Here is a 24745-nt window from a genome sequence, read left to right as displayed (position 1 = left end):
AGAACACGTGAAAATTTGACAGAATCCACTGATTAAATTCAATGGTGTCATCTTCATTGCAACGCTCCTCCTCCAAAAAACAAGTTTTGGAATGTATTCTTTTATGTATTATAGTATAAATGCACAGGTTGGGTTTCCATCAAGTAGCTCCTTTTTCCCGAGGACATGCAGCTTTACTGTATGATTAAATGATGATGGCGTCCTCTTGGGTAAAATATTCCAGAGGTAAAATAGTCCCCCATTCGGATCTCCGGGAGGGGACTACTCAAGAGGACGTCGTTATCAGGAAGAAAGAAAACTGGCTTTCTACGGATCGGAGCGTGGAATGTCAGATCCCTTAATCGGGCAGGTAGGTTAGAAAATTTAAAAAGAGAAATGGATAGGTTAAAGTTAGATATAGTGGGAATTAGTGAAGTTCGGTGGCAGGAGGAACAAGACTTTTGGTCAGGTGATTACAGGGTTATAAATACAAAATCAAATAGGGGTAATGCTGGAGTAGGTTTAATAATGAATAAAAAAATATGAGTGCGGATTAGCTACTACAAACAGCATAGTGAACGCATTATTGTGGCCAAGATAGACACAAAGCCCATGCCTACTACAGTAGTACAAGTTTATATGCCAACTAGCTCTGCAGATGATGAAGAAATAGATGAAATGTATGACGAGATAAAAGAAATTATTCAGGTAGTGAAGGGAGACGAAAATTTAATAGTCATGGGTGACTGGAATTCGTCGGTAGGAAAAGGGAGAGAAGGAAACATAGTAGGTGAATATGGATTGGGGGTAAGAAATGAAAGAGGAAGCCGCCTTGTAGAATTTTGCACAGAGCATAACTTAATCATAGCTAACACTTGGTTCAAGAATCATAAAAGAAGGTTGTGTACCTGGAAGAATCCTGGAGATACTAAAAGGTATCAGATAGATTATATAATGGAAAGACAGAGATTTAGGAACCAGGTTTTAAATTGTAAGACATTTCCAGGGGCAGATGTGGACTCTGACCACAATCTATTGGTTATGAACTGTAGATTAAAACTGAAGAAACTGCAAAAAGGTGGGAATCTAAGGAGATGGGACCTGGATAAACTGAAAGAACCAGAGGTTGTAGAGGGTTTCAGGGAGAGCATAAGGGAACAATTGACAGGAATGGGGGAAAGAAATACAGTAGAAGAAGAATGGGTAGCTCTGAGAGATGAAGTAGTGAAGGCAGCAGACGATCAAGTAGGTAAAAAGGCGAGGGCTAATAGAAATCCTTGGGTAACAGAAGAAATATTGAATTTAATTGATGAAAGGAGAAAATATAAAAATGCAGTAAATGAAGCAGGCAAAAAGGAATACAAACGCCTCAAAAATGAGATCGACAGGAAGTGCAAAATGGCTAAGCAGGGATGGCTAGAGGACAAATGTAAGGATGTAGAGGCTTGTCTCAGTAGGGGTAAGATAGATAGTGCCTACAGGAAAATTAAAGAGACCTTTGGAGAGAAGAGAACCACTTGTATGAATATCAAGAGCTCAGATGGCAACCCAGTTCTAAGCAAAGAAGGGAAGGCAGAAAGGTGGAAGGAGTATATAGAGGGTTTATACAAGGGCGATGTACTTGAGGACAATATTATGGAAATGGAAGAGGATGTAGATGAAGACGAAATGGGAGATAAGATACTGCGTAAAGAGTTTGACAGAGCACTGAAAGACCTGAGTCGAAACAAGGCCCTGGGAGTAGACAACATTCCATTAGAACTACTGATGGCCTTGGGAGAGCCACTCCTGACAAAACTCTACCATCTGGTGAACAAGATGTATGAGACAGGCGAAATACCCTCAGACTTCAAGAAGAATATAATAATTCCAATCCCAAAGAAAGCAGGTGTTGACAGATGTGAAAATTACCGAACTATCAGTTTAATAAGTCACAGCTGCAAAATACTAACGCGAATTCTTTACAGACGAATGGAAAACCTGGTAGAAGCGGACCTCGGGGAAGATCAGTTTGGATTCCGTAGAAATGTTGGAACACATGAGGCAATACTAACCTTACGACTTATCTTAGATGAAAGATTAAGAAAAGGCAAACCTACGTTTCTAGCATTTGTAGACTTAGAGAAAGCTTTTGACAATGTTAACTGGAATACTCTCTTTCAAATTCTGAAGGTGGCAGGTATAAAATACAGGGAGCGAAAGGCTATTTACAATTTGTACAGAAATCAGATGGTAGTTATAAGAGTCAAGGGGCATGAAAGGGAAGCAGTGGTTGGGAAATGAGTGAGACAGGGTTGTAGCCTCTGCCCGATGTTATTCAATCTGTATATTGAGCAAGCAGTAAAGGAAACAAAAGAAAAATTCGGAGTAGGTATTAAAATTCATGGAGAAGAAGTAAAAACTTTGAGGCTCGCCGATGACATTGTAATTCTGTCAGAGACAGCAAAGGACTTGGAAGAGCAGTTGAACGGAATGGACAGTGTCTTGAAAGGAGGTTATAAGATGAACATCAACAAAAGCAAAACAAGGATAATGGAATGTAGTCAAATTAAATCGGGTGATGCTGAGGGGATTAGATTAGGAAATGAGACACTTAAAGTAGTAAAGGAGTTTTGCTATTTAGGGAGTAAAATAACTGATGATGGTCGAAGTAGAGAGGATATAAAATGTAGACTGGCAATGGCAAGGAAATCGTTTCTGAAGAAGAGAAATTTGTTAACATCGAGTATAGATTTAAGTGTCAGGAAGTCGTTTCTGAAAGTATTTGTATGGAGTGTAGCCATGCATGGAAGTGAAACATGGACGATAACTAGTTTGGACAAGAAGAGAATAGAAGCTTTTGAAATGTGGTGCTACAGAAGAATGCTGAAGATAAGTTGGGTAGATCACGTAACTAATGAGGAGGTATTGAATAGGATTGGGGAGAAGAGAAGTTTGTGGGACAACTTGACTAGAAGAAGGGATCGGTTGGTAGGACATGTTTTGAGGCATCAAGGGATCACAAATTTAGCATTGGAGGGCAGCATGGAGGGTAAAAATCGTAGAGGGAGACCAAGAGATGAATACACTAAGCAGATTCAGAAGGACGTAGGTTGCAGTAGGTACTGGGAGATGAAGAGGCTTGCACAGGATAGAGTAGCATGGAGAGCTGCATCAAACCAGTCTCAGGCGCGAGATTCGATCCGGCGACCTTCGGATTACGAACCCAAGCGCTTACCCCTGCGCCACGACGCTGTAGAAAATTATTAATCGTAGAGAGTATTTCACCGCAACGGTTTCTTTTAACTGTCGATTTTCTCAACAACGGCTGAGAAGTGCATCTTGGTGCTTTGCCACATTACACCTCTGGCCATGAGCTTTTATTGTGCGCAGTATGAATCGAATCTGAATTTCACAATTGGCGGCCTCCCCTTGTTAACCACCTATAACAAAGAGAACGGCACTTATCAGATCAAAGCAAAATAAGCAATCAATGCAAACCAGACGAAGCACGTGAAAAAGGAAGGGTACCCGTATAAATACGGACGGAACGCCTGACGCATAACAATGGCTACCTGGTAAAGCTTAACTGTTAAGCTTACGACTCGAACCAAACTACTGTAGCTGTATCGTCATTCATTCGACCTAAATTCTGTCTCATGTTACAATGGCCCAACTTTGTTTCGATTTGGAGGTGCGACCTAAAACTTCTCTCCCCCCCTTGAATTTCGAGTCTCAAATTATTTCAGGTGCGGCTTAGATTCAGGAATTCTTTTTTCCTTGATTTCGAGTCTAATTTTTCAGGTGCAGCTTAGATTCGAGTAAATACGGTAGCCGTGGAGGGCAGAAGTCTGCACTGCTGGAAACCAGGTTTCCTGGAGAGCAATGCAGCTTAACAGTTACCGTTGCTCAGACAAGCAGTGGAGAAAACCACAATTCCACTGTATGATGACATTGTGAGACTGGGAAGATACGGAATATTCAATGAGGCAGTTTACGCCTCAGGGTCACCTGCAGCCACCGATTAATTGCCTGCGCAGTCTATATCCATTGTGTCTGAGGGCCTGGTGAGATCTAGGTCCTAAGCGGATGCCGTAATCTCCACCCCATCCTCAGCCCCAGAGCTTGTAGATAACAGTGGTGTGCGTGCCACCGCAATTTCCTTGATCTTAGCTGTTTTCTTTTTGGACTTCTCTCACTGCCCCTTGGGTTTCCCTGACTGGGAGGACTTCATTGGCTGTCTCCAGGACTGAGGATGAGCATGAAGCCATATGACCAGTGGCTTTTTGGCTCTTCAGTCACTGGCGGATGTCGTCTGTCCCACTAGAAAAAACCTGGGAAGGGAGTGACCCAAGGGACCCCTTACTCGCGAGAGCAGTCGAAGAAGACTTAACGCTTCTCCGGCTTAGAAATGGGGATGGAGAATGGGCAGGATTGCGGTGCGGTGACGAGAAAGTGGGCTAAAGATTTCAATGCACGATTGACACGATGCACCTTGTAAGGCGCCCTTCACCAATTGGCTTGCTCTTCGGGAGAATTTTGAAGAATGGAGGTCAAACCCTACAGGGGACCATCACATAAAGGCCGAAACGTGTGAAACTCCTTTTAGTCGCCTCGTACGACAGGCAGGAATGCCTCGTGCTTATTTTAACCCCCGGACCCGCAGGGGAGTCTCGTCCTTATGATTCACCCAGTACAGTGTCATTCTTTTGATTACATTTTTCTCAATGTGTCTAAATCTTTATATTCCTACATGTCATTTCCACTGAAAATTTGCCATTCTCTGCACGTTACCCAAGTCCAATGACTAAAATCTTGCTGAATTTCTCGGATACACTGCTGTCCTGTTGTCTTTTCCAGATTTCTCATCACAAGTTGGTGTAAAATGGTTTTTCCTTGCATTAACAAGATGTGAAAGAAATAATAATTCTTTTCTTCTTCATTATGCTGGTGATTGGATCAATATAAGGAATATTTTCCAATCTCTTTTGGCCACATATTTTTTCTTTATGCTAGTTCTAATGACTCTTCTTACAATTTTGAGGAGCTGATCAGTTCTTTCATTTTTACTTACAGGGTTTCACACACATAATTGACTTCCACAAGTGTTACAGTTTTATTGTATTACATCTTGGTATATAGTGACACGTATATTTTATTATATGTTAACCATGTTAGAAATTGAGCTTTTTCTTTAAATTTGTTGATTCTATTTATCAGTGTTTCTTACTTGTTGTTGTTGCACTTGATGATTTCTCCAAGATACAACTATACAACTGAACAACTATGTTAATTTTATGATTCTTTATGAAGGCTTCACTAACACACAGAGGTTTCGAGGGAACGATTTCAGTTTTCTCAAACGAGACTTTTAACACTTTTTTACAACAATTTTTTTGAGACTTGTGTCTGCCAGTAGCTTCTTCCATAGCAAAAGCTAAGAGAAAATCATATATGATGTACATGATGACACACAACGTATGATAAATGAGAGTCCACCACATATCTTTTACCATTAACATGCACAATTTGAGACAGGTTAAACAAGATTTTAAAACAGGCCTACCTACTTTAGTTTCATTTTTAAAATTTAAACCATTTCATGTAAATTGCTTACAATCACGCATTTTCTTTCTCTGATATTGGTTTTTTCCCCTTTGCTTATCACATCCTTCATACTTGATGAGACTATTCATAAATTGGACAAAAATTTATTACTAAATCAGTTACTTCAGGTGGTTTCAGCTTTGCCTGTTTTTAAGCTAGGTACTGCTAAAAAGAACTTTTTGTTTAAAATGTTCACTTCTTGCTGCACTGTGTAGTCAGATCCTTTGACAGAATTACAAATTGTTTGCCGAGAGTAACTCAAACAGTAGGAAAGACAACAACTGAATTTGTTTCTTCTCTGTAGCTTGGTGTACATTATTCTTTACATTTTCATCCAGCAAGTCGATACAAGCAGGATTTTTTCTACAGTAGTTTCTAATCTAGTACAACTTCTTGTACTTCAACATCCAAAGTAACTTTAATTTTCGTTTTTATTTGCAACCCAGTTACAAAGTTAAGGTACATTCCCCTTTTTACAGTATTCACTAAGAACATGTAACGTCAAAAGTGAGCACTCTACTTACGGGAGAGTAGTACCTAAGGAATTCATAAAGTCAAAAAATATGGCTGGCAACACACAAATATTTGAAGATTTTTCCAGTGGTTACACAGCTCGCTCACTGGTTTTTGAACAAAATATTTATTATGGAGTATAAGAACACTGAATACTTAAAACAAAAATATATAAAAATGTGTTAGAAATACATTAGTAATTTTTTATAAGCATATGAAATACGGCTGATCTTGTAAGAAGACTGAATAAAAAAATTAATAAATTTGCATTAGAGCACGAAAAATATCAAAGGAACATAAAAGCTACTAATTTTATTTGCCCATATAATAGGTCATGTTTTGAAAATTATTCAGAATGTCAAATTTGGGGTGTAGATTTTTCCTTTTGTGATATATTTATTTATCAAAACTGTAAGCACACCCTTTTTCCTGCTTCAGTGGGTTTACTCTGAAATGTTAGGTAATTTTGTTTCCAATACATACTACGACAAAACTTCAAATAGGTTCTATGATTAAAAAAAAAATTGATTTTTAAAATGTTAACAAGTGTCATTTTGTGCCACTGCAATGTTAAAAAATATTGGAACTTCCAAACTCTGGAAAGAAACCCTCAAATTTGTTATCCCCACAAGCCAGGTGTCATTCAAATCTGAGATGGTATGCACGTAAACACCTGGAATGACCCATGTGGATACTTCAAGCAAATGCTCATGCATCACTTTCATGTATGCAGTAGATTCAAGTTACAGAATTGTTCAAGGCTGAAGAAAAGATAGCAGTTCCTAAGCATAGCATTGGCAAATGTTTGTTTATGTTTTATATTACTGGCAATTCTCAGTTTTAGAAAGATACAAAAAGCGTCTATCACTGAATGCATTTAATAACATTTGCCATATCACTGATAAAATCTTTCTCTAAAACTGTCGGCATTACTGGAATTTCCAGGAAGGAACTTCTAACAAGAAACTAGTGGAGCAACATTATTTGTCAAACTATTATTTATCTGGCTATGCTTTCGTTGAAATGACAGTTTGTATTATGCAAAGGCTCCACAAGATGTTAATAATACGACGGCTACACTTTTATTTCAGTTTTTATGAAAAATACTGAATTCATATATATTTTTATCAAAACAAGGGACGACCAAACACAAAATTTGCGTGTTACACATACGTGCCAACTACTGGAACGAAGATACGCTTCAAATGTTTGTTGATATAAGAAACAAAATGCAATAATATTACAGATAAAAATTATCAACATACCGCGAGAAAGTGGCTCAGGTCAGGCTACAAGCACTGTGTAGTCAACTTTCCCAATTGTATGTGAAGATGTTACACCAAGGACGTCACCTTACACCTGCCACATGTTTTGCGGCAAAAATGTTTCTTTTAGCGAGTTGTCTGTTTATACGCAATAATATTTTCGGCAGTTACTAAAAAGAATAATATGAAACGATGTCGACGTTGTTTTCACACTGCATTCACCGTATCAAATATTATGACAGATAACCGCACTGAGTGACACCACTCCTACCGCCATATCGGAAACAGAACACTAACGACTGAGTATAGTACACCTAAACTCTGCAAGTCAGTGCGGTGCACGGCGCACTGCTTGAAACTGGGTAAAGATGTTAGTAGCTGTCGGGCTTTCGCAAAGCAAACGGAAACAATTATCAGTAGTTTTATTTCCTACTATCAATTTGAACGTTTTAGAGGTATATGCCATATTAAGTTCCCACTAACGTGTTTATAAAGTAAAGGCCATTTTCTTCAATAGAAATAAAGATTTACGGGTAATTTCGTTAAACATAATACGTCATTTTCCCGTGCACTACTGGTATAACAGCCGTACAAAAGCCGAATAATTACATGAGACAACGAAGAAAAACTTGGTTTTACACAATTTATTACTGTGTTATTCAAATATAAGTGCCACACTGCACTGCACCCTTCAAGCGCGTTATTGCGATCGTTGAAATGTAAGTGACAGAAACAGGTCATGCCTATAACTTATTAGTATTTTAAATTATCACTTGACTCCAGCACGTGCACCCGCGTAACCGCAGTCTGTGCTTATTTCCTTCCTCCATATTTGCTGTATCTACCTTTCTACCAAAGGATAATGTATGTGCGTACTTACGATTATTTCCGCCTTTAACTGTCGACTAACGCTCTAAATATTAATTTTCTTACACTTAATGTTGAATCAAATGGTAATGTATTGGGGGGGGGGGAGGAATAGAAGTGCAGAGAAAAAGAGAATGAAATTAAACAAAATGGGCTAGAGGGGGAACAAGAAAAAAAAGGAGGTGAAGAGGGAGGAAGGAAAAATGAGCTGGAGAAGAACAGAAATGGGAGATGAAGATGGTTTGTGTGTGTGTGTGTGTGTGTGTGTGTAGGAAGAGGGAGGGGGGGGGGGAGGAGAATGGAGAAGTAATCCAAATAAGAGGATAACGTTTACACGGGCATTGGAGGGCGAGCTTGCTGATAGACATGCAAGCGAATAATTTTCAAATACACTACCACATATTATCTCTCCAAATTCCATAATCAAGGATGTTTCATCATTTCTCCAACACCAGCAGTGTATTTAGTTAGCAGGTTTGTTTGTTTATTTTTGGAAAAGATGCTGTAGCCACCTCTTTCTCCTGAGAAAGGACCCTTACAGGTCCCAAGTGATATAGGGATTCGTCTGCTTGTGCGTTTGTATCTGTCCATTCTCGTAATAGTTTTGTCAACAGGTAAGTAAACATCCCACTTCTGTCCAATTTATTTTTTATAATTTTTTTTTAAATTTTTTATTCTGAATTAAAATTTGCTGCAACAAACCAACCTCAATTTGTAGCAACAGAGGAAGAAATAATTTAGGTGGAGATGAAACACTGATCTCTCACTAAATGTGTCACAATGTCAAGTGCCATGAATGCACCTAATATTATAAAATATGATTACAGCATTAGCCTGTTATCTTCCACTTTAGCTCAAATATTTAGGAAAATATATGAGAGCCCCACAATAATGTGTGATCGCGTTTTTAACAAGGTGCATGTAAGTAGCATTCTACGAAAGTTAGTCAACATAAAATCTTCTGTAGTTAGCTAGGGAAGTGGAACTTCTTCAGTAGATGCATTCCACAAAATAAAAAAAGTACTGTAAAAATGGTTATAAATATTGGATAAAAAAATTATGAAAAATTAAGATGACAAACAGGTCACTGACTGCTAACAGCAAATGGGTAAACCACACTCAACTGATCAGTTTAGGACGAAATCTTGATATTGCACACTGTTTCAAAAAACTGCAGCACATTTGTCCCACCATCATCAAATAGAAGTTCTTGTATCTCCTTTCAAACCTAGCTGGGCAAGACCTCGTCAGTACGTCAAAAGCAGTTATGTAAAATACAGACCACTGAGACTGATATTCAACAAGCACTGTAAACTGGTAGAGCATCTCACCATACAAGGTACCTGTGCTTCCAGTAATACTGTACATTATTCTTAATATTGTTAGGATAAATACTTTCATTTTCCATCTGAGTGGGTAACAGGATGTTTCCCAGAGCTACAGTTGATTCAATAATTTCTGGGACTGAATTTTTACTCAAGAAACAAGTGGTACTATTGCTCGAACAAAAACGGGAACTATGTGAGCCGAAGTTTCCTGTACTAACAGCACTTTTTCGCATTTGTTAATGCTTCAAGCACATGAGATCTGCAGTGATGCATGTTTATTCTCTGTTACTATTTTTCAGCCACCAGTGACATTCCTGTGCATCTATTTTTGACCAGAAGAGTGATAACAATCCCCTAACAGTCCTCATATTTGCATGATTTAGACCAAGTAGACTTAACCTTCTTCTGCAAACTTAAATCTGCTCTCAAGGGTGAGCATTTTGAAGATGTTGAATCAACTCAACAGAATGTCACAGTGATTCTCAACAACATTCCAGTCAATGCTTTTGTCAAGGCTTTCCAGAGCCTCTATGAAGCGTAAAGCAATGGAAGGTGGAAATGATGAAAACAAATTCGATACTTAATTTTAATTGTACTTTATTCTAATGTAATGCCAGAACTTACTGAATCTACTGTGTAAGAATTTGGTTTTATAGCCTTTAATTTGATGCTGATAGCTCGAATAAAGAGTATGGGCCAGCCATTCTCCAACACACTAAAACCTAAATTCTAAAAGCTCAGGCTGGAATCGGCTATAATAAAGGACAGATTCCCATCTAAATTTGCTTCTGCCCTCTCATTGCAACTTAAAAGGCACTCTGTCAAAATGTGCATGCGATAAACATCATAGACAATGAGTGGGGTTAAGGTTACTTAATCTGACTACAGTGACTGGTACGATGTATGTCATGTCTGGAGAGTCAGCTTCACTGACTGCAGCTTGTTTGTGTCTCATTCCCAGCTACTCCTCCTCCTCCCACAAGTTCTGGTTTTGTGATGGAACAGCAAAGTGACAAGGCTGTGGGAGAATGACATAATGAGTCATGTCATTTTCCCTGCAGGCCTCCTTGGCTTCTAAGCTTGCATGCAGGAGGCTGGCCACAATGAAACTCTAAATACCTCTTTTTCCACTTCATTCATTTAGTTTTCTACATGCTCTGTTACTGTTGGAACAAAATTTTCTTCCCGTGTCAGAGGAAATGGAGAAAAATGTATTGACTGTCAGACTACTTTCCCTGCTGGACACTCCTGTGCAGCAGTCTATCAAGAATTGGCTACAGAAAGCTATCAAGAATTGGAGAAGACAAGTATCTATATTTCTTCACTCTAATCTCATCTATTCTGCTAATCTCAGGTTCTTCAAAAATCACACCTTCAGGGCAAAAGTGAATCCGAAAGTCAGGATTTGGAGAGGATACTACTCCTGTTTGCATCAATTGTTACACCAGTGGTATTCATTTGAAGGCAGCAAAACTTTTATTTCAATGTGTAATTAGGAGTATATATACATCGAGTATAGATTTAAGTTTCAGGAAGTCGTTTCTGAAAGTATTTGTATGGAGTGTAGCCATGTATGGAAGTGAAACATGGACGATAAATAGTTTAGACAAAAAGAGAATAGAAGCTTTCGAAATGTGGTGCTACAGAAGAATGCTGAAGATTAGATGGGTAGACCACATAACTAATGAGGAGGTGTTGAAGAGGATTGGGGTGAAGAGAAGTTTGTGGCACAACTTGACTAGAAGAAGGAATCGGTTGGTAGGGCATGTTCTGAGGCGTCAAGGGATCACCAATTTAGTATTGGAGGGCAGCGTGGAGGGTAAAAATCGTAGAGGGAGACCAAGAGATGAATACACCAAGCAGATTCAGAAGGATGTAGGTTGCAGTAGGTACTGGGAGATGAAGAAGCTCGCACAGGATAGAGTAGCATGGAGAGCTGCATCAAACCAGTCTCAGGACTGAAGACCACCACAACAACAACAACAATTAGGAGAAAAAGCCTTTTAGTACCCAGACAGTTTGAAAATCGACCTGTGATCCCCTCTTGAATAGTGGATTGACTTCAGCACTATTTCAATACCTTTGGGAAACAGCCCTCTTCAAAACATTGATTATCTGAGCTAGTGGGTTTGCAGTTTTGTTGTGTACTGCTTTAATAACTCTGATGGGTATTCCATTCCTACTTGCAATTTTTTTTTCTTTTTTAATGTTAGGATGCATCTTCTGCAGAAACTTTTAATAATTTGTAGTTTTCAGAGTTTTCATTTAGGCAAAAAGAATTTACTTCATTGTGATAATCTGTTACATCTACATCAGACTTTACTACATTTCTAAGGAATTCATTAAAGTACTCCGGTATTTGAGTTGTACTTAAATTAGTATTTCCTTCACTGTCAATTTTTGAAATTTCTTGGTTACAGGTTTTAACACCTAACTCAGATTTCATAACTGACCACACTGCCTCTGTCTTATTTTTATGGTTTAAAACTAACCTGTTATTTGCCAATTGCCTTGCTACCTTGACAACTCTGTAAATATGGTTTTACAGAGTCTAACATATTCAATGAAATCAATATATTTTATTATGTTTTAATTATCGGCGCAGTCACTTTTCCTTACACTGGAAATTTTTATGCCCTGGGCAATCCACTTCAATTTATGTCATCTTATTGTCGCGGAGTTTAGGTGAAAATGTTTCATTAAAGACACCAAGAACACTATTTAGCAATTTCTCAAAGTTCTCATCACTTGTGTTGCAATGATCAAAATGGCAATTTTTTTCTATTTTATCTTATTACTAAATATTAGCAAGTTTTCTTTGCTTAAGTTCCTTCTCATATGTGAAATATTCCTGTCTGTGGCAACTCAATGAACAATGCACAATGATCTGAAATACCTATATTTACGCAAAATATGTACACATCTTCGTATACATAATTAGTTAGAACATTGTCACTACAGGTTGCTGATTGGCCATTGTCTCTGGTAGACTCCAAGAAATTCAATTTTAAACCTTATTTCTTTACTAAGTCAGCGAAACTTGAAGCACAGCTACTATCACATGCAATATCAATATTAAAATCAACAGCTATTAAATTTTTCTTTTATCTAAAAGGGTCTTATAGCATAATTTGAAGCTTAGATATGAATAGTTACGTTGTTGACCTCCCTGGAATTCTGTATATTGTTGTTATTATAGCATTTACTAGTGAGCCCACTATTTCTACACAACAGCTCTGCAAAAGCTACTTGCTAACCTGAAGTTCCCTATTTTGTACAAAATTTTAATCGTTTCTTCAGTAAACCAATGCTCATTTAAAGAAGCAATTCTATAATTTGCAGTCTGCAATGATTTCCAATTCGTCTATTTTGGAGTTTTCTTGTTTGAAGCACCACTGTTTAAGGCATTTATATTGCAGTGCATAACAATCTACTTCATCACTAATAGGCTTTAGCACATTTCTTGCCAGATAATGGTTTGGATTTGTCTTTCTTAATTCTACGAAGGTTTTTTCACCCCCCCCCCCCCCAAATGACTACTTATCAGTTTCCCTTATTTTTTATAACCTGGCAAGTATCTATGAATATATTACTGAATATTTTTGAGCCCAACCTATTCAGATGTAGACCACCTTTGGCAAGATACTTTGCACTTAGAAATTTGTTGGGATCAATGTAAATGACTCCTAGTTTATTGCAGTGTTCTTTAATGTTGCTATTTATTCGCTCCACATAGCTGTCGTTCACTGATCACCTGTATACAATACCACTAATTATTATACTGGAATCTGTGTAGAGACTTCTGGCCATTCAAATAAGGTACCTTGTGCAGTTTACAATTTCTTCCTCACCGTCGTTTCAAAGGGAAATTGTTCCTACATGGATAAAAACACCTTCTGTATTTCTGTTACTTCTATCTGCTACACTCTCTCTTGAGTTTAGAGAACAGTTCACAGGTGTGTATGTGTGGGGGGGATATAAGTTGGCCGTGTACCCCCAGGGGGTTGGTTTGTCAGTGTACCTGATGATGACAGCGTGTCTGATCACCAAAATAGGGGGTTGATTTGTCAGTGTACCAGATGATGACAACGTGTCTGATCACCAAAATATGGACCATTACACCTGTGGACTGTTCACTCTATGAAGATATTGTCTATGATTGTGCTGCTGTTCCCGGGAACTCTAGTTCAAAAGTACACTACCTGTACCAGAGTATAAGATCCAAGTAAAACCGTTATTATTATTATTTGAGATACAGTCAAAACGTTTATATTCCAACCTCACACAAAATTAACTTCATGTCTCTCTTATGGGCTGAGCCTAGCACAGCATCAAGCCTGGAGACGAAAACTCTGTTGTCTGTACTGGAGGATCTGTAGAGGCCCATAACTGGAAGCTCCTCATTTGAAAATTCAAACTCACTTATGGTACCTCCAAATATTCAATATTTACAAAATATTTACAATATTTACAGGAAGTGACCACCCCTCCCATGCTCGATATCCTCAGTGGACAGAAATCAGATCAGATGTACCCTTCCAAAGAAAGCCTTGGTGTTTCTTCACTATTAAATGATGCTGTGAGATATAAAAAATATCAAAGTCCAGATCCATTAGCAGTACATCTATTTTACCTCTAACTCCCCAAATTTTTTGATAAAATAAGTTAAATGAGCCTTCTGATCAGCATTGCTCACTTACTTAACTAACTCACAGCATGAAAGGAGCTTTTGTCAAACAGGGATACCTCCTAACCGACTTTATTTTAAAGGTCTAGCCCTTACAGTTATCACAGGAATTTGGCCCTGACTGCATCCAGATCCATCCACTATACTGTCACTTGTAAGCTTAACCAACCATTCTTTCCAAATCTTATTCAGTAGGTGTAGGCTGCATCTACAACAAGCTGATCAATGGATACCCTCATCAACTGGAACCACTTCAATGTGTGTCTTGTGAGCAGTCATCAGTGCCCTGACAAGTTGGGGTTTATCATAATGCCAAAACAGCTGGACAAAGTTAACATTGGTAGTCTGAATAACAATCCTGTGCAAGTCACTGCTTACATCACAAAAGAGCAGTCTCTACTGAACTATTTCCAGCCCCTCTCATTATCACTACCTGACCCTCTATGAACAACAAATGGAAGAACATTATAGAGCAAATTTGAAAGTAGAAACAAAAATAGATTATAATAACTCTAATTTAATGAACAATGAACAAATTGAAAAGAAAATAGCAAAAATTAAAACACAGAAAAAATTTATGAATTTTTGTATTTATAGCAACTGAGGACAACAAATGGGACAGTAAAATGAATAAATATGATATCATTTACTTTTGAGAAACTAAATAGTTTCTTTTTTTTATATATATCAGGCTTCCAATGTATCTGAAAAGGATTCTTTACTATCAGCATGTACTGCCAGTTCTGACTTACGGCTGTCTAACTTAGGAAATAGCACAAAGAGTACTAAAAAATTGACGGTTGCTCAGCAACCAATGGTTGGTGCATGTCAGGAAGGGCTTAAGTGCAATTACAGTGTACCACAGCTTTCCCATTACGTGCTGCTGCTGACAATTTTTATCATTGTTCATAGCTAACAGTTGATAGTATACAGTAGCTAATGATAATCACTCAATCTTATAACCTTGGTAATCACCAATATTGTACTGTTTTTCCTTAATATGTTATGATTCCTGACCTTTGGTTAACAGAAACGCGAGCTCTGTCCACAGGCCCTGGTGGGCCCATCAGTACCGATTGACCACGTGTCATCCTCTGCCAGTGGCACACTTTGATGTGGTACGGAGAAGTGTGGGGTCAGCACACCACTCTCCTGGCCATAGACAGTTTTTGTGATCTGGAGTCGCTACTACTCCGTCAAGTAGACTTTCGACTGGCCTCCAGAAGCTAAGTGCACCCTGTCCCAGTCCACCCACCAAGGAAAAATTACTAGCAGTACTAGGAATCGAACCCAGGTTGGGACCTAATAGCACAGCTTAAACTGCTGCAAGTGAAACAAATAGTTAAATAACTTCATTTACAAAATACAGGAAATTATGAAGGAGTGATGTGACGCTATTGTAGTGATTCGAGAATTTCTGTGTAAATTCTAGAACCACTCAGCCTTCTACCGTCTCGAACACACGATATTCTGGATATGAGTGTGGGATGGAAGAATCCTACCTACTGCGCATCACATGTTTGTGTGTACAGGTTTAAAATCAGTCGTGGAAAGAAAGTAGATGCAGCAGTCAGACAGCACCGACAAATACCTGTCGGGCAAACCATAGATGTTTAAGTGAGAGTGTAAGGAAGAACCATGGAGTTTATATGCAGCTCTGTGCTTATTGTGTCGCTGACTATTGTTATTAAAACAAGAAGAGTTGAAAAAGTACTCTTTTAGACTCCTGACACAACCTTGTTAGAGGCAAGACTCATTTTATGATTCATGTTAAGAAATGTCATGGTATCTAAGCCAACTGTCTTTTAACTATAACTTTATTTGTTTTTAACGTCCGACTGTACGAGAGACTTGCAGGAACCTACATATTCAATGTGGAAAGCGAGATTTTTATTGTGTATGGAGGTCAAATACATAGTTAGTTGACGAAAAGTAAAGTTTGCATGTCTACTTATTTCATAAGTAGAAAGAGTTTAAAAATTCCTGTACTTAGTGTTATTCGATGGAGAAGAGGGTTTCCAGCAGCTGGCTATTCAGTAAAGAAGAGTGGCTGCAAATTCCAAGTAAGTCACTTCGTAAAGAAGTGGAAGGTGGTTTGGGGGAGTAAGCCAATATAACCCAGAACCACACTCACTTTAAGTCGTCAGAACATTGGAACATGGCGACCTGTGTGAAAGGACTGAGAAAACAGGAATTTTAAGTCAAAAATGAGAGAAGAAGCTATTATGTGTTGCCATAGCAGCCAAACATAAGACAAGGAAATTACTCCGAGACACTGGAATATGTTCAAGTATCCAATTTACATGGAAAAACATTGAAGAAATGAAAAATTTACAACAATAAAAATAGTGAAGAAAATTTAGACGTATTTGTCTAAGAAGAAGCACGCATAGAACGCTTAAGCTAAGAAGATCCAGTGCGGGGAGTATACAGCTCTCACATACGTCGCAGGGACGCACATGCGAAAACCGACATACATCCAACGCAGGGGCCACCAGCTGCTATTCACCGATGCTGACCTGCCTCCACATTCACTCACCTACACAACTAGAATTCTACACCAGTGAGTGTGAAACAAAACCTGATTACTTTAATATGAAGTTGTACACGATACTGTTGAGTGAACTGTTATTGTGTAATTATCATATTTAAAGTTAGTTTTAAATGCTTACAAGAGCTAAGGCACATAAAAGTATGGAAAATATACACCAGGTTGGGGAAACTCAAGACCCAGATGTGGCCATGAAGATTAGCAAAGAAATGTCTGACTGGGCTGAGTTGATAAATTTAATCAAAGCTCAGAGTCTTAAGTTAAACTCATTAAATTCTCAATTAAATGCTAAGAGTGCAACTCTAAGTAAAGAACTAGAACAATTTTAAAAAACATTTTTGGAACAGCGATCAGAAAATTAATTTTTTTTATTTTTATTTATTTATTTTTTTAAAGAGTGCTCCACCTACCATCTTCAAAGGATGCCATAGGTCTGGTGATGGTCATGTGATATGACCGAAACCGGTCACCTATGTTCTTGTAGCATACATGGTGCGATCAAGACTGAAATTTTTTTTAAAGAACTAGACTTGGTAAATTCTCAATTAAATACTCAATCGACCCATTTAGGTTTGTTAAACGCCAAAGTAGACTCTCAAAGCAAGGAATTTAGTAATCTATGCGAAGGCGTGGGTGCTTTGAAGACTGAATTCGATGCCATAAGTAATAACGTAGAGAATTTAAAAGTAGATTTAAAGAACGAGTTGACAAATTCTTTGACCACTCATATAAATCATATGTTTACTAACCTTAGTCAGAAACAGAATGATACTTTTCAAGATTTATCGAAAATATTAGAACTTGACATTGAGAACAAATGTAATAATGTAGAATCAGAACTTATCGAAAAGTTAGAATCTTTTGAAAACGTGTACAATATTAAATATAATGATGTAAGACAGGGAATGAATACTTTGAAAAAGAGTGTAGATAAGCATAATAAATTAATGCCAATTATTCAATCGCAAATTACAGGTGTCAATACATGGGTAGACACTGTATAAAGGAATTTCAAAGAGAAAATAGCTAACTCCAATATTATGGATATAATTAGTTTGGAGGAACAATTTGGAGAAATTATAGATTGAAAGGTTACTGAGAGAATAACATCCGGGAACGTATCGTCTACTCCCTCTTCCGAACTTAATGGTACCAGGAAGGATATGGACGACCTGTGGAGAGAACTTAAACTTATCCAAGACAAAGTAGAAAAAAAGGGTAACTTCCCCTAATGTTGTGTTAAATAGTGAAACAGTGACTGATTTGCAATGGGGAGCTAATTCAGGGTTATCCAGACAATTTCCTAAATTTAAGTCGGATGGAGATGTACATCTGACCCATTTCTTAAAAAGATTTAACCAAGCTTTGCCAAAAAATTGGGAAGATTCCAAGAAGATTGAATTTGCAGTGGGGTACTTTGTAGGGGAAGCCTCAGAATGGGGAACAGAAAAATACTGAGAATTTTTCTTCTTGGGAAGACTTTCAAAAACACTTAAAGAGAGTACTGGTCTGCCAGTGCTCAAGAAAAATCAATATCAGATCTATGGGACCCAAAATATTATAATACTTGGGGTACTAAAGGGAAATATTTCGATTGGCATTTAACACAAAAAAGGGGGGAAATACAATGTAAAGGATGTAAGAGTAACGACTGTCATATCCTGAGTTGTTTTTGGCATTTTTCAAGATAGCTTCCTGCACTGAATTCTTTTAAAATCTTCTGTAATCTTATTGCTTAGAAAACAAGATATGACAATGAAATAGAGAACAACTTAAGAGAATCACAGAAAAAAAGTGATATCTAGACGAGATAAACTAAACAGAGTATGACATATGTGGAAAATATAATACGATGTGATTAGCTGAATAACTGTTATGCCATAGTGTATAGATTTTCTATTTTGTATAGAGTATTTTATACCTTTTATGAGATGTGATATAGATGGGAGGGTTTGTATAAATTTTGAAAGGGCTGGGTATTGTAGCTGAAAGCATGATTTACAAGAACACATAAATCATGATTAACACAAAACACACATCACACCTTTCAAACAACACTCACAAACAAGTGTACCTGATTTTTCATCATTTTCCGTTTCCATAGGGTTGTTAGGATTTCCTTCGGGACCTCAAATGGTGAAGGTGGGACAAGTCCGTTCTGTAGGAGACAATTTAACACCAAACCTCCTCCGGCATCTCACTCAAGTGCCTGAGTGGTAGGGATCCCCTAGGATCTTTGGGGCTATCTTCTTTCTCTTCTTCAATCTTAGCATCCATATCTATTTTTTCCTTTCTTACTTCTCATTTGAGAACCTGTCTATTTTTTCCCTCTTTCCATATTCACAAACTTCTATTGCTGAAGTCCGTCCTTATTTCCGTGGTTACATATTCATGTGGAAATTGAGATTTTTATCGTGTATGGAGGTCAAATACTTCATTAGTTGATGAAAAGTAAAGTTTGTACGTCTACTTATTTCATAAGTAGAAAGAGTCTAAAAATTCCTGTATCTAGCATTATTTGACAGAGAAGAGAAGAGGGTTTCCAGTAGCCGGCTATTCAGTAAAGAAGAGTGGCTGCAAATTCCAAGTAAGTCACCTCGTAAAGAACTGGAAGGTGGTTTGGGGTAATAAGCTGATATAACCCAGATCCACACTCACACTTTAAGTCATCAGAACGTTAGACTATCCACATTTAACTTGTGATTCATCTTCACTTTCCGTCATTCATCATGCAAACTGGAGCCAACGGCAGCATGCAATGAAAGAGCCACAGTAAGCATAAGTACACTTTTATCACGAAGATTTCCAGGAGAGACAGGGAAAAAGATAAAAATGCACCAGGGGTGGACAGGAATGTAAGATAAATTATGAATGTAATGAAAATTAAATACAGGTGGGTTGGACATATAGCCTAGTAAATATGGATGGTAAATAGACCAAAAAAAGTTCCTTTCTGGATACTAAGAGATGAAATGGACCAAGATGATGAGGTCCTTAGATGAAATTAGAAAACATATAGCACCAACAACAATGCATACAGCTGAAGACCTTAACACTTGTTAATGTCTAGAGGCTGCTTATATCCGTCAATCTATGTATGTATGTCAAATAGCTGATAATCGTAAGTTATATAATTATGTAAATTGCACCACTTCCAAATAGTGTATCATATGCTCATATCTTTATATATGTAAACTGCATAAAAATCACTATTTCAGCTGCACGAATTTCCATTCTGTCACCAGAACAGTGCATTGTGGGAAAGGTAAAGTTTGAATGTAGGTGAAAGAGAAAGTGTTACAACAGATTCTTTTTGTGTTTATGTCATTACAGTTTGTTTTTTTTTTTTTCTTTAAAGCATTGACATTATTCATTTATCATCTTCTGTAGATCCTATCAAAAAGAACTTTCTGGGATGTGGAACAAGTCAACGTATTCATTAACTAAAGAGAAGCACCTCTTTTGAACTTAACCTATACACTGTATTAACAGTTACCTACACCCTTCCTATACTTCTTAATGCTATTTGTGCTTATGCCAGCTTAAAAAACACTACTCTGAACAAACTGAAACATTCCAGCCAACATACAGCCCATCCATGAACATGGAAACCCAGCACTGAGGATCGGAACTGTGTGTTACTTTGACTTCACATTGGATAATCAGTCAGCATGGCACCTGAACATCACAAACCGCTGGACAATGTGTTGGGTCATCTCAAACAAAAGTAACTGCTGCTAAATCCTATGTTCAGTTAGCATTATCCTGTATCAGACACTGCTCTGACTAGTCCTAGTGGGGGGAGATGAGGAACTAGCAGACTCGCACATCAAATTACAGCAGTCTTCAGAAAGCAGGGTTACCACAAGTTTCCCCAAGTGCAAATCCCTGATTCCAAGACAAGTTTTAGGATTTTTCCCTGACAAATTTTGAGATATCAAGAGTAAGTTTAGATGTAAGTTGACAATCTGTCTTTGCAGCTACAGTACAAGAGACAATAGTGCAAATGAGAAAATATCTAACAAAGAAAGTTGCAAGCAGATGACATTTCCTGATGTGAGCAAAAGTCTTAAGTAACAATATTCAAATTTTTTGTAATGAACTGTTTTTAGATGGAGAAAGCAAGCCAAATATATGTGTATTTATTAAGACCACTGATGTTATTTCATTTCAATAAAACGAAACACATTTGGTGAGAAAAATTTCCTTGGAGTCGCAAGACAGATTTAAAATACTGTCACTGATTTCAGAAATAGCCTCAGCAAAAAGTAGGCCTCTTGAAGGAAGTGTATAAGGAGGGCAAGAATTGTGTAAACTAAAACTATCGGTGACCACCAATAAAATGTTGGTTCTACTATGTTCATTATTGTCAGTTCTCACTCACTGTGTTATATCTATTATTTTGCAAGTATCGTGTGATTTTTCTTTCGAGAAATATATAAGTACATAGTGCACAAACTGACAGCAAACTTACTAGCAAATAAACTACTTTTGAAGTGCCAAAACGTACTAGAACAAATAAAATGTCTATAAAATGCCACACTGCACAGCGTAATTGCAGGGAGACAGTTGCAATTCCAGAAATCTATCACCCAAGGCCTCTGGCCTGCTGAGGAGCACCGCAGTTCTGGGTCCATGGATAAACCACGAAAATCCACTGCATTATGCCACACACAAACAGACCCGGCCTGTGGGTAGATGGGTGAGACTAGATTTGATGGGCAGGGCCTGCACATTAGTGGGATAGATACCATACAACTGTTAGTGCGATAGATTCGGAATCATCATAGCCAGGCTCTTAAACATAAAATTCATCATAGTGCCAATATAGCATATTTGTATCTACTGAAAAGATAATCAGGAGGAATGAACGAGTTAAAAGGGATCATAACAACAACCAAACAAGTTGCATAAATTGCACACTAAATAAAATAGGAGGAAAAACCAGAGGATCATGGACTTTAACATGGCCAAGGCACACAAAGAAGACACAGCAAGGACTTCACCACTTCTTTTTTTACTTTTCCAGAGTCACTGACTGTTTAGGAAGATAGCTTGAAGGTAGTTCTACCACAACAGCACAAGATTTTAATATTATGCTAGAAACGGCATCACAGCCAGAAAAATTAAAACCTTTTTATGGCACCTGCCCTATATTATTTTTTGAAGTATTATGGTGTTAGCTTGTATATATAATGATGTGTGCCTCATTTTAGTGATTTTTCATGTGATGTTAAGCACAAGACATTTGTTAACATTCTACCCTTTTTCATTCACCATGTAGTTAAGTATTTAGTTTTGGTAATAACTTTTCCAACTACAAGTTGAAGGCAGATCACTGATAACCTAAGCTACTGTTATAAGTAAGCTTTCAGATTTTATGTGGTGACATATAAACAAAAGCAGGTGCACAAACAGTTTTACCAATCATAATGCAATTGCCATAGGTGTGACATGTGCTCTCAAAAATAAATAAATGTATTATTTCAGAACAGTATGATGCCTACCCCCCCCCCCCCCCCCCCCAATACCTCAAGTTCAAGGCACATTTTGATGCTTTGGGAAATATGGTCACAGCAGTGGTGCCATTAGCACCAGAAAGCATGCAGAATTACATAAATTATGTTTACCACAAATTGCCAGTGCAATAGGTAACTGGGAGAGCTTGTCTTATTAACAGTATTTTTTTCCTACATTATATAACTTTGTGGTTTTGCTGCCTTTAAGCTTTGAGCTGGTGCGCCTTTTCCATAACACCAGCGGGCACGTGGTGTACTTTGTACAGATGTAAAGAATAGCTTTTTTATGTTACCAAATTGCAGTTTAATCTTAGTTTAACTAAGCAATGATAAAATGAACTTCAATTATATGACCTAAGTCACTGTTTAATTAAGCAATAATAAAGTAAACTTTCGTTATATCACTCTATTGCCACATACAAGTGTTACACTACAGTAATGACCCACTCAAAGCATTATACTGTGCAGCTGCTTCAGATCCCAGCTGACCACTTATTCGAATCTGGAGCAATTTCTTGCACAGATCACAATTTTTTTCTTACCTAGTTTATTGTATATTGCTCACTTGGAAGCAACAATGAAGGAATAGGTATGGGCTTGCAATTGTAAAACAATGGAAGGGTACAAGACAATGTTATCTGCAGTTGGCGCACTTTATACATAAGAAAACTGCTTGAGTCTTATTAATCTGAAAAGATGAGTGGGTCCAAAGATTCGCAAGCAGGATGAATATCAGTTGAGAATGACCAAGCTAAAATTCAATAGCCTCCAAGCCCATAGCCAAATTGGCATAAATTGATTCCCGACAGTTGCAGTGGACAGCATGCAGTTGCATTGTACACTTAACTCAATCAATCACATAATGTGATTTTGTAAATGGCGCTATGGCAAGGTCTCAGTGTTCCCAGAACTCTATACATGAACATGGTTTTCACCTGCAGCCATATGCACTTCGCAGTTGGAAGTTGGCAACAACCTACCAGCTGTCATGGACTATCTTATGCCGAATCAACTACAACACGTATGCTAATTGAAAGGTAGATAGGGTCAGCTGTTGTGCTGTTTATCACCATTGGATGCACTGTTGATAGAAATTTATTCCTAAAGCATGTTTACTTTGAGCATTATGGCCCAAGGACACACAAACACAGGAACTATACTGGAGAAGCTCATAACATATTTACAAGATGATGATGACAATATCTGGAGTGTGGAGCACTCAACTGGGCAGTTATCAGTGCCCAATCAAACTCTCAATCTTTGCACTATCCAGCCTCACCACTTTCCTGAATGATGCGGACAAAATAAACACCCAGATTCTGGGCAGAAAAAATCCCCAACCCAGCCTGGAATCAGGACCGGGAACCCATGATCCAGAGGCAGCAATGCTAGCCACTAGACCACGAGCTGCTTATGTGGTTTGTAAGGCATTGTATGTCAAATCAATACAGAAAATAATAAAGTGCTACCATAGTGTTTCATGCCAACGAAGATGTAATTTACTCCTCTAAAATTAGGATTAAACTTAATGGAATATATGGACAATCGATGAATTGAATCTCAGGTCTGTGCTTCATCTGCTTCTGTGACCATTTCAATCACACACATACACTGTGTGTGTGTTCCAAAACAATTCCCAGAATCATAACCCATCACCATTACATTGCTCTGTACATGCCATGGTGGTGAATTAATAACTTAGGGATTCCTGACAACAATGCTCCATTATTGCAACACTGTTGGTCATGTTACTTTGCACCTTCTCTGTGAGACACATTGTTCCAGTACAATGCCTAAAGGCAGTTACTGAAGTGCTGGCGGGCAAGTGGCAGACCATAAACTCGAAAACAAGATTCAGTTACCTGTATTTTGTGCTGTATGTAAACTTCCTCCACATGAAAGGATTGAACCTGATTATAACAGTATGTAAAGACTAATTAAATGTGTTAATACATTTTGCTATTGAATGTATAGGCCTAATGTGTTTTACAACTGATGGCAGTGACACAGGATAGCTTTAATTTTTTGTGGCAAGACAGCAAAATTTTACCATGTAGGCTGTTGTAAATAATTTCACAATATCTGAAGATGAGATGCAGATCAAAACGTGGAGTGAATACAGAATTATTTACCAGTAGTTGAAATGTGATTATGTTCAGTCCAAAGTCAGCCTTTGGAGTTTTTCTAATAATTTATGAGTCAGTATTGTTGGCCATCACTTACTTTCAGGGGGCAAATTTATAATAATGCCAATATATAAATAATTATAAAACAAAAAGGGATACACTACTTAGCTTTCAGAACTAATAGTTCCTTTGTTGGAGAATATTAGGTTGAACAAGGACAACAGGTGACTCCGACCCCAGGAGGAACGGGGTCCACTTGTAGGTAAGTACTACATGGCAGTTCACACTACTGGTGAGCCTGCCCTTCCTTTCTAACTTAACCTT

At 37.8% G+C, this 24745-nt stretch overlaps 1 protein-coding gene across 1 annotated transcript in view; it reads right to left on the bottom strand.

The window, feature by feature from the left end:
* LOC124613874 (transforming acidic coiled-coil-containing protein 1) overlaps nucleotides 1–24745 on the bottom strand; it is a 191626-nt gene that overhangs the window by 160570 nt on the left and 6311 nt on the right. The gene's annotated exons all lie outside the window — the stretch shown is intronic.

This window comes from Schistocerca americana, chromosome 4 (genome assembly GCF_021461395.2).
Source record: "Schistocerca americana isolate TAMUIC-IGC-003095 chromosome 4, iqSchAmer2.1, whole genome shotgun sequence".
NCBI lineage: Eukaryota > Metazoa > Arthropoda > Insecta > Orthoptera > Acrididae > Schistocerca > Schistocerca americana.
This window is presented reverse-complemented; position numbering and strand designations above follow the sequence as displayed.